General features: G+C 42.1%; 1 protein-coding gene across 1 annotated transcript in view; it reads left to right on the forward strand.

The window, feature by feature from the left end:
• LOC115158357 (glypican-1) overlaps positions 1–16627 on the forward strand; it is a 46324-nt gene that overhangs the window by 14767 nt on the left and 14930 nt on the right. The window lies entirely within an intron of this gene.

Consider the following 16627-nt stretch of genomic DNA (forward strand, 5'->3'; position numbering starts at 1 on the left):
TCTCATTGACTCTTTTAGGTGGCTGTATCCCCCTCACACAGACACTTACAAACTTCAACAAGATCAACAACATCATTTACAGTAAACAAACTTCCACATAGTTAGACAAACACACATAATTCATAAGCGTCCGTTGCTATGCTTCCTTGAAAACGAAGCAGTGTTCTAGCTGAGTCTAAACTGGTTAAGGGAAGTCCTCGTTTACATGTCTGGGGTTTGGACTCAAAGATGTATTCTGAGAGAGACCTATAATTACCCATGTTTCAGTAGAAAGCTTAGCTATTCCAGAGTTTATATTCAAGTCTGGCTAGTTCATGCTACTTCAGTGAGAGCTGTTTTGCTGGTACAAGCATGTGCCAGTGTGTGTTATGGGATTTAATACCTCCTACTTTCACTCACTCAACTTCATACTTCTTACTCATCTATTTTCCTCTTCTTCTCATGTACACTTCTCCTCTTTCTTCTCCATAACTCATATGTTTACTCACTGCTCACATGCTCGACTGTCTCTCTCTCTACCTCTCTCGTGCGCTTCCTTTCTCTCTCTCTCTCTCTCTCTCTCTCTCTCTCTCTCTCTCTCTCTCTCTCTCTCTCTCTCTCTCTCTCTCTCTCTCTCTCTCTCTCTCTCTCTCTCTCTCTCTCTCTCTCTCTCTCTCTCTCTCTCTCTCTCTCTCTCTCTCTCTCTCTCTCTCTCTCTCTCTCTCTCTCTCTCTCTCTCTCTCTCTCTCTCTCTCTCTCTCTCGTCGAAAATGTGCCCTCAACCAACCATATTTAGGCCTGCAAAGGGTTTTCCTCTGTCTTATTATGGAGGGATTAGGATGTCTTTAAGACATTAATAATCTCGCCACAATCTCAGAACTATAATCCAGTGTTTATAAGCATTGAGCATGGCAGTTTAAGACCGTCTCCATGACCTGTGGGATTTAATCCCTCTTTTTCTCTTTGTTGCTCCAGTATCTACAACAGTACAATGCATCAGATCATCTGTGAAATGCATGTCATGAACGTCTTTGTACAGCTGTCATTCCGGCCAGATAATATATAGCTTGGATGCTGTGCAGTTGTGATGTCCTCTAATAAAGATCTTGATCTTGTGATCAGAGAAGGAACATCTTCAAAGTCTTTTGGTCTCTCATCCTTCTCCCACTCCCGCTCTTCTTTCAGGGACATGTGGAACTGATAGTTTGCTAACAGTTTTAACATCCACGCATCATTTGCAGGGGATGATCCAAATAAAGTGTTACATTTCTCTCCTATCATTTCTACCCACACAGTTGGTTTTTACCAGTATACTGTAGCTGGCCATCTGTATTCAGCTCTGGAGTAGTGGGTCACTATCTCTCTTACCCAAGTTAACTGTCAACGGTTTCATAGCATGAAGTCGCCTCCCTTATAGCATGACATTGGGAAGCCCTTATTCTAAAATTGATTTAAAATGTTTTTTCCCCCTCAAATCTACACACAATACCCCATAATGACAAAGCAAAAACAGGATGTTAGAATTTTTTGCAAATTTATTAAACATTCAAAACTAAAATTTTACATTTACATAAGTATTCAGACCCTTTACTCAGTACTTTGTTGAAGCACCTTTGGCAGCGATTACAGCCTTGAGTCTTCTTTGGTGTGACGCTACAAGCTTGGCACACCTGTATTTGGGGAGTTTCTCCCATTCTTCTCTGCAGATCCTCTCAAGCTTTGTCAGGTTTTAATGGGGAGCGTTGCTGCACAGCTCTTTTTAGGTCTTTCCAGAGATGTTCGATCGGGTTCAAGTCCAGGCTCTGGCTGAGCCACTCTAGAATATTCAGTGACTTGTCCCGAAGCCACTCCTGCGTTGTCTTGGCTGTGTGTTTCTCATGGTCTGAGAGAGTCTTTAGGTGCTTTTTGGCAAACTCCAACCGGGTTGTCATGTGCCTTTTACTGAGGAGTAGCTTCCGTCTGGCCACTCTACCACAAAGGCCTGATTGGTGAAGTGCTGCAGAGATGGTTGTCCTTCTGGAAGGTTCTCCCATCTCCACAGAAGAACTCTGGAGCTCTGTCAGAGTGACCATCGGGTTCTTGGTCACCTCTCTAACCAAGGCCCTTCTCCCCCGATCGCTCAGTTTGGCCGGGCAGCCAACTCGAGGAAGAGTCTTGGCGGTTACAAACTTAATAATGGAGGACACTGTGTTCTTGGGGACCTTCAACGCTGCATAACGGTTTTTGGTACACTTTCCAAGAATTGTGCCTCGACACAATCCTGTCTCGGAGCTCTACGGACAATTCCTTCAACCTCATGGCTTGGTTTTTGCTCTGACTTGCACTGTAAAATGGGTTAACCTTATATAGACAGGTGTGTGCCTTTCCAAATCATGCCCAAGTAATTTAATTTACCACAGGTGAACTACAATCAAGTTGTAGAAACATCTCAAGGATGATCAATGGAAACAGGATGCACCTGAGCTCAATTTCGAGTCTCATTGCAAAGGGTCTGAATACTTATGTAAGTAAGGTATTTCTGTTTTAATATTTTTGCAAAAATGTCAAAAAATGTGTTTTTGTTTTGTCATTATAGGGTATTGTGTGTAGATTGAGGAATAAATTGAATTTAATACATTTTAGAATAAGGCTGTAACGTAACAAAATGTGGAAAAAGTAAAGTGGTCTGAATACTTTCTGAAGATACTGTATATCTAAAGCCTTGGCAAACTCATTCTGCTTTCTGGTAAACATTCTTACCACCAGTATGTAACTGCTCATTGAGAAACCAACAGCAGTAATTGACTGAATACAACACCCTGAAGTAGAATGATATAAAAATGCTTCTTAGAAGACACCCATAACCACACAGCATGACACAAGTTGCTTATATTTACAGCCTCAGAGGGATGAGGAATAAAATACTAGCTTGCTTAAGAAATGGCTTTAAGGGCTTGATACAATTACATAGAATTACATTATTATTATACCCTCAACTTGCTGTGTACACATGCACACGCGCGCACACACACACGCATGCACGCGCGCACACACACACACACGGTGTGCAGACAGGCCAGGGTTGATGCCGAGCAGTGATGTATTTTTGGACTTATAAACGTATAAACCCAGGAATGTTTCACCCAAAGTGTTGTTTTTCCCATTAAGTTTTTTGTGCATATCTATATTACACTTAAAGGGAAAGTCCACTCAAACTGTATTTTGGTATTTTTTTCATTAGTCCACTGTTGGTACCGTCCCAAATAGTTGTCAAGATATTGGACTCTCAAGATGCAAAGTTTCGCCGGTCATGTCATCATGCTAATGACACTGAATCTTTTTTTAATTAGAATCTTTAACCCAAATACAATGCACCTTCACAGGTCCGTTCAACCATTTATACGAGCCCTTAGTTTTCTCTGTTTCTTCTCATTTATTAAAGTCAGAGAGACTATTTCGGGATGCTTGAAAATACATGATAGAAAACTACAGGGCACTCAGGAGTCCTTACTTAATGTGAAGTGATGTAGAGGGAAAACCACTCCCGTCTGCAACCACTGATTCTCCAGCCCTAATAGGATCATGAGGCCTCATTAGACACCTCCATTACAAGTTTATCGTTCTTTCCTCCTCCTAAGGTAATAAAAATATATTCGGAGGCTGGCCATGTGCATACTTAATCAGATACAGGTGCTTTTTTTAAGAACAGGGTAGAGTCAGACCTCAGTGTTCCATAGCGCTGGAAACTCACATACACAGTCCTTCCACCCCTCATTATGCCGTCTGTAACAAGCATGATATAAAAAACTTGCACTTGACTAATATGTTCATTTATAAAGGAAGGAAGGGAGGGAATACAAAACTACTGAAGAAATACATTAAATTGCACTTATTGGCATTTTATAGAGCGCACCAGACCTGCTTTGATGTCATCTCTTGTGGCACACAAAGAGGCGAGCCACAGGGCGGCCGTCAATCCCGTTTATTGTGCGAGTGTGACGGCTTTATGAGCCCACAGGTCAAAGGGCACCAGCGCTTAAAATGAAGGTGAGATGCTGCAGACTCAAAATACTTCCTGTGGCTTACTTTCAACTCCAGCAGACTCTGCAGGGGGCATCCAACCTGGAGGCATGAGGCGGATGTCACGACTGGCAAATAGGGAGAAGAGGTGGAGTGATGGAGGGAAAGAGGTGATAATGAACAAGGGCAGAAATAAAGGAAAGGTTAGAGGGGATGTGGAGGTTAGGAAAAAGATGCTGTGAGGAAAGGTGCTCTGAAAGGTGTTCTGAAAGGTACTCTGAATTGGGAAGGTTGAGACAGTAGAGAGATCAGAACTGACTGAATGGTGAAAGCAAGCCATTACAGTAAATCTCTTGTATTCAATTCAAACATGCTGTAATGCCAATAAGTTAAAGGATTTCTAGCTGATTTTAACATGAGGAACTTTGACATGTTGCCTTCTTTTACATTGATATTGTAGTGTGTGTGTGTCTGTGTACTTGCTCACCCCTCTGACACTGGGTGGGCTTATCCTCTGTGTCCATCCGCTGTGGCTCATAAGGCTGATGGGTATTATGTCTGTGTTGTGTTTGTTAAATGCACTGAACCGCTTAATTGAGACCAATTGTTTCTGTAAACCTCAGATCCCCTGTGACCCCAAATCTGAAAACAAGGTCAGACTTAACGAAGGCGCTTATCTCCGTGTGACTCTGACCATGAGACACCCATCTGGAATGATCTGTGTTTCAACACTAGCTTTTCAAATGGCCGTATGTGGATGTAGCCTAGCCTACGTACATCAGGTATTTATCCCATCACTTTGGTCAACTTCAGCCATTGCAGAATGTCCTGCCTTTAACCTGCAGTATTATCACCTTGGTTCTTGCCTTTTGGAGTGCGAATGACTATTTGTGCCTGTTTAGGCCCGAGTTGATGAACTAAGTTGATAGCCTATCTCAGTCTTACTGTAGATCCTATCTAACCGTCTAACTTCATTCTATTGTTTGTATTTAGCGTTATATAGCTTGTTTGGCTGCCATTCAGACGCATCCATTTATCTTTGAAGACTTGGCTGGAGGCTGAACAGAGCTCAAACAAATTTGCAGCCTGACATTTTTCCGGCTCTGCGTCTGAATGCCTCTCTTTCACAAAATGAGATGGGCTAGCATGACGACGTGGTTTTCTCGCCATTACCAAGGGGGATTTGGAACCACGCCCTGTGCTCTTGTTCAGGCTCGAACTGTGTTCAGGCTCGCTGTGGTATTTAGTCCGAGCCCCACGGAGGGCATTTAAGAATACAGGGAGGAATGAGAAGGAGGAATTGTAGTTGGTTAACAGAGGGATCTGTAGCAGAAAAGGATGGGACATGTAGGTTAACAACACTAGATTGGGATATTCATTATGTACATGTTTTATAATTAAAGTGCTTATGTCTGAGAAAATGGCTCAATACTGTTTTAAAAGGTTTCTACTGTCCAATGTGCTCTGTATTCTTAAGACACAGGTTGGTATTTCTCTCTGAAGTTTTGATAATAGTCCGCTCACAGTAGAAGTCTTTTTGGAACCGTTCTGAAATGGACCTGGTGCTTTCCCACCCGGACCCGATATGCATAAATAATTTTTTAAAATATAGACACCCATTCTGAACGGACCCGAGGACAATTAGACCCGTTCCTTATAGACCAGGTTGGATCCAGACACGATCCAATCTGAGTGAGGGAAGCAGTAGAACATAATTTTTTAAAGCTACTAGCAGGTGGAGGGGCCATACTGTGAGTGAGTAACACAGGGAGGAGGGAGGGAGAGATGAAAAACAGCAACCAACCAACCAACTTAATGCAGCTGGTGGCCACAGCAGATACTGACTGTTACTTTTGATTTTGAACCCCCCTTTGTTCAGGGACACATTATTCCATTTCTGTTAGTCACATGTCTGTGGAACTTGTTCAGTTTAGGTCTCAGTTGTTGACTGTTATGTTCATACAAATATTTACACATTAGGTTTGCTGAAATAAACGCAGTTGACTGTGAGAGGACCTTTCTCTTTTGATGAGTTTATATATATATATATATATATATATAGCCATTGATTCTTGAAGAATATAATTTATAAATGCTTCATGAGCTTAGTTCAACTGCCACACTCCATGAGAACCCAAAATATAAGCTTGTTTTTCTCCAATGTTTGTAAACATTGTAAATGTAAACAAACACTGTATAGCCTCATAACATGGTTAAAACAATGTTGATATCATGGATGGTCAGTCCTTGTTTCCATAGCTCTGTCTATTAATCTGAGTGGTTACGTCTCCAGGCCCATCCCTCAGCTTTTTACCAAAATAGGCGGACATTTTGTTATTGTTTCATCTGTGGATTTTCCCTTTGAACAGCTGCATATTATCAGTGTCTCACCAGCAAAAAGGTAAACAATAGGCCTATAGCAAATGCAGCATATGGCATTCATTTTTCACATGTAAATATCACTTTTCAGTAGTGCTCAAAGCATGCCATTCCATGAGCGCAGCATTTATTTATCGAATCAATGAGCCCAATCAGTCCTCCATGACAACAAAATCTTAAACAACAGAGTAGGGCTGGCTAATAAGTCCTTAGTTTTAGGGTTATGCTCAGGTAAAACAATTTGGCTAATCTATACTTCCATATTTCCAAGTCCTATTCTTGAAGATCAAGGGTTATAACATTTATTGGAATGACTGGAATTCTGATTGACTTTGGTTTTTAATGTGAAGATATAATTTAATTGTATTATTATATGTAGTAGAAAGCGATGGGTTAGAAGAAGCCAACATAACCAACCCATAAAATGTAACATCCATATATGGCCAGCTATGTAAACTTTAACATTGATTTATCCTGCAATAGATGTCGTTCAATTGGTAACAAACATTTTTGTCTTCTTCTATTGCCTCTTAAGAGCGAAGTAATCTGAATGTAATCAGATTACGTTACTGAGTTTGAGTAATCCAAAAGTTACATTACTGATTACAATTTGACAGATAACTAGTAACTGTAACGGATTACATTTAGAAAGTAATATACCCAACCCTGGTTATTTATCATCAAATATGATTATTTAGTAGCTGTCTTGATTGCATCAAACCGGGAGAAACTAGTTAAGCTAGCTAACGTTAGCTAGCTAGGCTAATTGAGGCAGTACTGCATGCGCTTTCTCATTCTACAGTTACAAATGACAACAAATCCATTCAGAATATTAAGTAGCAGCTTACCTGCTATCTTCCAAATCAAATTTTATTGGTCACGTACACATGGTTAGCAGATGTTAATGTGAGTGTAGCGAAATGCTTGTGCTTCTAGTTCCAACAGTGCAGCAATATCCAACAAGTAATCTAACAATTCCACAACAACTACCTAATACACACAAATCTAAGTAAAGGAATGGAAAAGAATATATACATATAAATATGTGGATGATTAATGACCGAGCGGCATAGGCAAGATGCAATAGATGGTATAACATACAGTATATACAATGAGATGAGTAATGCAAGATATGTAAACATTATTGAAGTGGCATTATTAAAGTGACTAGTGATCAATTTATTAAAGTGGCCAATGATTTCAAGTCTGTATGTAGGCAGCAGCGTCACTGTGTTAGTAATGGTTGTTTAACAGTCTGATGGCCTTGAGATAGAAGCTGTTTTTCAGTCTCTCGGTCCCAGCTTTGTAAAAAAGCTAACGTTTAAGTTCCTTGCTCAGAACATGAGAACATATGAAAGCTGGTGGTTCAATATTCCCAGTTGAGAAGTTTTAGGTTGTAGTTATTCTAGGAATTATGACGTGTCGACTATTTCTCTCTCTACCATTTGTATTTCATATACGTTTGACTATTGGATGTTCTAATAGGCACTTTAGTATTGCCAGCCTAATCTCAGTAGTTGATAGGCTTGAAGTCATAAACAGCGCTGTGATTCAAGCATTGCTAAGAGCTGCTGGCAAACTCAGTAAAGTTTGAATGAATGCTTACGAGCCTGCTGTCGCCTACCACCGCTAAGTCAGACTGCTCTATCAAATCAGACTTAATTATAATATAATAAACACAGAAATACGAGCCTTTGGTCATTAATTTGGTCAAATCCGGAAACTATCATTTCGAAAACAAAACGTTTATTCTTTCAGTGAAATACGGAACCGTTCCGAATTTTATCGAATGGGTGGCAACCCTAAGTCTAAATATTGCTGTTACATTGCACAACCTTCAATGTTATGTCATTATTATGTAAAATTCCACTGCTGTCCCGTCGATGTGGATAAGGGGGTTCTCCCTCTGCTGTTTCCTGAAGTCCACGATCATCTCCTTTGTTTTGTGGATGTTGAGTGAAAGGTTGTTTTCCTGACACCACACTCTGAGTTGTTGGTAATCAATCCTACTACTGTTGTGTTGTCTGCAAACTTGATGAAGTTGGAGCATGTTCACCCATGTAGTCATGGGTGAACAGGGAGTACAGGAGGGAGCTGAGCATGCACCCATGTGGGGCCCCAGTGTTGAGGATCCGCGAAGTGGAGATGTTGTTTCTTACCTTCACCACCTGGGGGCGGCCCGTCAGAAGTCCAGGACCCAATTGTACAGGGCTGGGTTGAGACCCTGGACCTCAAGCTTAATGATGAGCTTGGAGGGTACTATGGTGTTGAATGCTGAGCTGTAGTCAATGAACATTCTTACGAATGCATCATCTGTGGTTCTATTGGGGCGGTACACAAATTGAGGGGGTGGTGGCCATCTTGAAGCATGTGGGGACAGCAGACTGGGATAGGGAGAGATTGAATATGTCTGTAAACACACCAGCCAGCTGGTCTGCACATGCCCTGAGGCAGCCGTATTTATGTAGTCCATGATTTTCTGTAGACCCTGCCACATACGTCTCGTGTCTGAGCCGTTGAATTGCGACTCCACTTTGTGTCTATACGGACATTTCGCTTGTTTGATTGCCTTATGGAGGGAATAACTACTCTGTTTGTTTTCGGCCATATTCCCAGTCACCATTCCATGGTTAAATGCGGTGGTTCGCGCTTTCAGTTTTGTGCAAATGCCGCCCTCTATCCACAGTTTCTGGTTAGGGTAGGTTTTAATAGTCACAGTGGGTACAGCATCTCCTATGCACTTCCTTATAAACTCACTCACCGAATCAGCGTAAAAATCAATGAATCCCGGTGGCTGTACAGACTCCGACAGTATATCTCGAGCGAGCCATGTTTCCGTGAAACAGAGTATGTTACAATCCCTGCTATATCTCTGGAAAGCAACCCGTGCCCTAATTTCGTCTACCTTGTTATCTAAAGACTGGACATTAGCGAGTAATATACTCGGAAGCGGTGGGTGGTGTGCGTGCCTCCAAAGTCTGACCAGAAGGCCGCTACGTCTTCCTCTTTTGGGTCAGCCTCTGGGATCAGTTTAAATGCCCTGGGTGGTTCAGACAAAGGATCCGCTTTGGTAAAGTTGTATTCCTGGTTGTAGTGCTTGTAAGTTGACATCGCTCTGATATCCAATAGTTCTTCCCGGCTGTATGTAATAACGCTTAAGATTTTCTGGGATAACAATGTAAGAAATAATACAGAAAAAAACAAAGTACTGCATAAAAAAACAAAGTTTCCTGAGGACTAGAAGCGAGGCGGCCCTCTCTGTCGGCACCATCTTGTCCCCATCTTGTTCCATTGATTAGTTATCTCCTAACTTTTTCCACACAGAGGCTCTATGACTGTAGCCTATTGCCACTTTGATGAATTCTGATTGGCCAACAACAAGCTACACACTCCACTCTCGTGAAAAGCAAGAGCAACATAAATTATAAAATGACTCTCTACTGCAGCAGTCGCGATCGGATCTGTATGGTCCCTTCCAGACAAGTCAGTTAAAATTACACATACCCGTGACAATCATATCAGATCTGACCCAGACCCGTGACATTGTTTAGAATTCTGGATCCGGACCCGCCCGGATCCGTGAAGACCTCTACCTCACAGTCTTTCGTTTTTAAGGTGTGGATTTAGTGTTTCACTGACTGGTGGGTTTGTGCCCACCGGAGGCATAAACATGCAGAATGTTGGCTAGGACTGAATACAGATGAGCATTGACAGCAATCAGCAGTGCCAACAAATTGCTGTGTTTTACCCAGAAGCCTGCAGGACACGAATTATATTTACTTATTCTCAACATTCTATCATTTATTTAGGGTATTTCTCACTGCAGTGCTCGCCTCTCACTGTGGCCGCCTGAAGGAGCAAATCCAATCAGAGTTAACTCCTGGATAAATGTATATGTATTAGCCCTTGGGAAGTCTAAATTTATGCTGTGGCCTAGAGGCAAGTGGAGAAGAAGAGGAACCACTTCAGTTGGAATTGTCTTTGTGTTCCTCAGACAAGGGCTTAGGGAGAGAACAGGGTCAAAGGTCATGGGCAGGCACATAGCTCTCTTTTAGTTACCTACTTTATGGAGGCCCTGAGATCTGTATCTGATCCGTGGTGTGTGTGTGTGTGTGTCATGGTACATATGTCTGATTTTTAGGCTACTGTTAACTATTTTCTGTACTCTGTCTAACTATAATAATTATTAACTTGTATTTTCGAGGCAAAACAGGACAGATTTAATTGGGTAACCATGAAGAATAGTTTGGTTTACCAGCCAAGAGTCTGACACATTGAAGTGTAATGAAAAAGCCTAGATGCCCCATATGCAAGGCTATAGAGATGATTGATGATTTCAGATGGAGATATAGGATAGATAGACACAGCATAAACCTGTATATATTCAAATTGGCTAAGATGTTGAATAATTTATGTATAATGAACATTGAATATAGATCATTGAGGAATCAGAGGAAAATACATTTGCATTTCAGATTATCCCAAATCCTCATTGTCAGTCACCGCAGACTGGTAGTAATAGTGTAATGGCCCACTTCAACATTCAAAATCCGGACCAAAACTAAATTAATTTTTCATGAATAGTTGACCAGAGAGGGATTAAGCACTCAAATAGAAATTATTGGCCATGGTGATGCACTTTAATGTCATTTCTGAGAAGGTTGTAACAGACTACCAATGTTTAATTCTACAAATTAGCAAATGATTCTTACACCATATCAGGCACTTTACATATTTCATCTCAGACAAATATTATCTCAATGTCATCCCTTATTTCGTTGTCAGTGTAAATTAACTCTCCTCTCTGTCTCAACATTGTGGCGTTGTTGACATCAGATTTGTCACACATGGGCCTCAGATCACACAGTCTCCACTTTGTGCTGCATCAGGACTCTCTCCAGCCAGGTCTGAGAGCTGTCAAGGACCAAAAGCAAGCAAGCAGGCAGGCATGGATGCATAGATGTTCCCCTGCCAGCATCCCAGTAGATGCATGTGACCATTTATGAGATTAAAGCATGGGATGGCTGTGGTGGGATTATGCCAGGTGGGCCAGAAGAGACGCAGTGCTCTGCTTAAGATGCACAGCAATTCAGTCATGATCAACTGGCACGACAAGGTGTGTGTGTGTGCGGTTCTCAGGAGAGGGTGGGAAAGAGTTGATGGTTGTATAGGGTATTGATGCTCTCAATCTACACTCTTAGAAAAAAGGGTTCCAAAAGGGTCCTTCGGCTGTCCCCGTAGGAGAACCCTTTTTGGTTTTAGGAAGAACCCTTTTTGGTTCCAGGTAGAACCCATTTGGATTCCATGTAGAACTCTTTGTGGGTAGTAGTTTGGTTTCAGGGGTGCCCGTAGATCCTTAGTTACCATGACAAACTAGATTAGTGAGTATGTGCTCTCTTCCTCTGTGCTGTAGCGTGTAAATGTAGCGTATAAATAATTCCTTACCAGTTGCTTTGCATTCTCTATCCTACAATACCCTTGGGTGGTGGCCTGCAGGCTATGTGTAAACCTCATGTGTGTCTGTTCTGTGTCTGTGTACAGTATCTTTGTGCGCACGCGTCTGTGTGTCTCTGTGCACATGGCTGAGAAAGGAGATGGAGTAGATGTCTAATATCAGGTGACGGCTCAGCCTTTCTCTGAATACAGATGGCTGGCGTTAGTGCACCGGGCGCGTCTGGCGACCTTTCACTGAGTCGGCCCCGGTGTCTACCCTGTCAACACCTGGCTTAGGAGCAGTGTTACTCCCCACACTGCGCCCCGGCCCTGGCGGTGATGTCACACTTTCCAAAATGTAAACTATCAAAATAAAGAAAGTCGCACACTCCATGTATAATCTCCCAGCAATTTAATGGGTTTTTACCAACGTTTCGGCATCACAGACCATGGCAGACCCCGAGGAAAGCACAGTGATGCCGAAACGTTGGTTAAAAACCCATTAAATTGCTGGGAGATTATAAATGGAGTGTGCGACTTTCTTTATTTTGATAGTTTGTAGTTTATTTGCCATTAGTCAGCACCTCCACACAAACTATTATTCTGGGTGTGCGCCAGCTCATGTTTTTTTATCTACACTTACCAAAATGGACACACCATCACTGAATGGCCCCTCCCAGAGCCAAGGTGCCCGTAAAATGATGCAGCATTTAGAAATGACTCATGTCCTTTCCAGATGAAACTGTAGGCAGGGAGTAATGGGAGTGACGGTGTGTCTGGTGAGTGGAGATGTGGGGAGGAAGGCAAAAGAGTGGCTGCCATGTTAAAACAGTAGGCCACATCCCAGATACATGCTCAACAATCTCATTGAAATGATCTATGAGATGAGTCACATCAGATGGATTTTTATTGTTCATTTTTTTTTTATGTAACCTTTATTTAACTAGGAAAATGCAGTGGTTTAAATTGAATCATTAATGCTGTGTTAGAGCTAATCTAATGTATATGTGTGGGCTGTAGAATGAGCTGCCTGTACCGGTGATTATGGGTCTAGATCTGCTATTCTCAGATGGCTTTCCAATACAGCTGTGAATAATGTTCATGGGATGTAAAGTAGTGTATGGTTGTAAACTGGATCATTTTACACTATGGTGCACACAGAGCAATAGAGAGAAAGAAAGATGGGGAACAGAGAAAGAATAGGTCAACTTGAACACATTGGTAGTGTCTGTGGATGGAGAGGGAGAAGTAGCAGTCTGGTAGAGACAGATGCAGAGTGACTGAGCATCATTCATTATCCCTGTTACAGTATGATAGGGTGCAGAGAAACCTATATCATTGTGTTCATTGTCATTATGTACTGTAACATTATGGAACAAACTGCCTATATGGGACTGTGATCCACTGAATGGGCTGCAGTTTATTTGTTTGTCACTCTAAGTGAATTAACTTTATAGCTCCTGCAGGATAACCAGTTTCCATTACGAAGCAACGCTGGAACATTAAGGCCCTTTACTGTAGTAAACATACTTCAGTCTAGGGACAACAAACATCTCTGTCTGTGGTGGAAATGTGTTTCCTCCATCCACAGATCAGTGGTTAAACCAAACACAATTAAATATATTAAAGTGGAACGGCAAATCCTCCATTTGGATTTTTTTGCATCTTCTAACCAAAGTTTCCAGTTAGTTAAGGTTACACATTCTGAAAGTCTTTTCAAGCCTTTAATTTCCCCTTCCAAGCATCTGACATGGCTTTCTTTTTGATCTCTTTTGCATGGTTCCATTTAGGTAGTTTGTCACCAACAGACATTTGTAGGCTGGCCACAATCATCTGTCCAGACATTAACTTCTGATTGCAGAAATGACAGCCATTAGAGATAGATGTGATATGGGATGGAGAGTGCAGGTTCCTGGACAAATAGTCAAAGTCAATATTATCTTTCAACGGCTGTCCAATCAAGATTTGCTAGCTACATTTTCTGTGAAAGTCTTGCATATTCTATTAGCCTGTATTACGTGTATGTTGTGCCTTTGACTGTGGCTGGCAGAGCTCTAATTGGCTATGAATGGGCTTTGATTCGATTAGTGTGACACAGGGGGCAAGGTTGGCCACCCCTCATCTCCCTCAGCAGTAATCTGCCTCTTGAATAAACGCTGTAAGTGGGCTGGACTCTCTCCCCGCACCTGCTCCCTCACACAGCCAGCCAGAGCCAGACCTGTTCTGTCTGTCTGTCGAACACTAAGCAGCAAACAGGATATAGCCCACTAGCCACTATAGCCAGGAACTACATACCCATTTTCAATCATACCCATCACAGATAATACATTGATAGGCCTAGAGCTTCTCTATATGGAGTGCCGAATGTTACATATATAGCATTTTAAGGGATCTACATAATGTAGGCATAGGTCTCAGGAACCTTGCTGTCTTACTGGTCCAATGAAAGATGTGATCCTATCTGCATACTGATGATGACTTGCTAGTTGTTATTCTGTGTGTCTGTCTTTGCATGTCTATGGATTAGGGAGGTGTGTCTGGGTGCTCAGGCGTGTGTGTCCCTGTGTCCCTGGCTTGTATGAATGTGTGTGCACACGACAAATCTGATTTATCAGTCTTGTCTCTCCTTGTTCGCTGTCAGCAGTCATTGAAATGCAGGCCACACGCCTGCCCCCTGCTCGCTGACTAAAATGGACGAGCGCTCACGAGCTGGCCAGGAGATTAGATGTTTAATGGGATTTAAGCCTTTTCTTCTCTGCAAGACGCTCGGCCTACCAGAGACACACAATATGATTTCTACTGGAATCCCTCCATTGTGTTTTTACTGGTTCACACTTTGCGCTGCATATCAAATCACCTCAGCACAACCTGTTTGAAGTTTCGCTTCAGAAGCTATGCGCTGTTTCAAAGTAAAGAGATTTTAACACTTTGACACATGAGAGAGAGGCACGAGGAAGGAGTTTATGATAGGATAATGCACAGTAAAAATGTCTGTCAAGTTAACAGAGTTCTGCCCTTCTCATCTCTTTACACAGCGTGATCACGATCAGGCTCAATCATCCCTTTTTTATCTCCTCTCAAAGTTGTTTGATTTGATATAAAGGATTGCAAATGACAGTGTCACATGCTGTGCAAAAGATGACAGAAAAACAGACAGAACACTGCTTGACTACCACACAACTAGTGAGCTTCCTGGCACACAGATCCTATTTCCCTTCTCTAGAATTTTAAGATAAAAGAAGTGAGGAAATAAATAAATAAGTGAATAGAGATTTCTCTGCACTTTTCCCTCCTGCTGTAGTCAGGATTCATAAAAGATGCATCTCTCACTCCAGTTCCCGGGGCAGACAGCCAGGGCCAGGCAGAGACAGGGCTTTAGCAGGGAACCCGTTTGTGAAGTGGCAGAGAGGGCTGGGGGGCAGACCACTCACCCCCATCCCCTCTACGCCTAACCCCCTCCTCAGGCTCACCCCTGCCTGCTTGGGGACTGGGGCTGCAGACTGCACTCTAAGCTGTCTGGCTCTTTCTCTCTCTCTCGTGTGTGTGTGTGTGTGTGTGTGTGTGTGTGTGTGTGTGTGTGTGTGTGTGTGTGTGTGTGTGTGTGTGTGTGTGTGTGTGTGTGTGTGTGTGTGTGTGTGTGTGTGTGTGTGTGTGTGTGGAAAAGGCATAGAAGAATTTAACAAGATTGTTATTTGTTCTACCTGGAACTTGTCAGTAATACATATGGCAGTAAATACACTTCATAGAAGATTCTTGTAATATCTGACTTATATTGGGGGTTAACATTTAGACATAACAGAAATGTTGTATGTATTATATAAAAAACATACAAGAGACATGTAAGCTAAGCCTTCTAAGGCACATGGGACATACATGTTTCAAAGCACTTGCATACCACTGTCTGACATCATTGATACATGCAATGTGATACTTACTGAAAAAAGAAGCAAAGTCTGCTATGAGGAGAGAGGAGGACAGGAGGGGGGAGGAGGAGAGAGGAGGACAGGAGAGGGAGGAGAAGGGTGGAGTGGAAGAGGAGGGGGAGAAGTAGAGAAGAGGACAGGAGGGGAGGAGAATAGCAGGAGGGGAGGAGGAAGGGGGAAAGCAGAGGGAGAGGAGGAGGAGGACAGGATGAGTACAGGAGGAGGAGAGAAGAGGACAGGAGATGGAGGGGGAGGAGGAGGACAGGAGAAGAGGGGGAGGAGGAGGGGAGGTGAATTGCAGGAGGGGAAGAGGAGGGGGCGAGAAGAAGATGACATGATGGAGAGGGGGAGAAGGAGGAATGACTGATAGCAGCAGTGAATATATTTAGTTATTAAGTGGAGATTTCTCAACAATCAGTCTCTCGATAGCACATTGGTATTAGTCTGTGACAAATACCAAAGCTAAGCAGGGCTTGGCTTGGCTAAGACCCTGGATAGGAGACCAAAAGTGTAGCTGTAGGTAAATCAGCTGTCCAGTAGGAGGTCCTTCCCAGCCTTAATTATGGAAACTCATAAATTAAAATGTATATACAAATGTTGTATTTTTCTTATAGTAATTGGCATGTTTTTTTTATATGTTGACTTATAAAAAACGTGAAACATATAAGGAAAGCATTTTTTTGTAGAGGTTACATTCTCAGAACATACACTTTTCCTATAATATTCATATAGGCTCATATAATTCATGAATTTTGTCTCAAATATGTCATACCATGTCTTTGCAGGAAGTGCACCACAATCATGTATTCAATTGTGTATGTCATATAAGGCTTATAAGTTAACACATATACAAATACATCACGGACATATAAGGAAAACATATAAAATCTTACCAGAGCCTTAGTAGATTACTT

This window comes from Salmo trutta, chromosome 22 (assembly GCF_901001165.1).
Source record: "Salmo trutta chromosome 22, fSalTru1.1, whole genome shotgun sequence".
Taxonomy (NCBI): Eukaryota; Metazoa; Chordata; class Actinopteri; order Salmoniformes; family Salmonidae; genus Salmo; species Salmo trutta.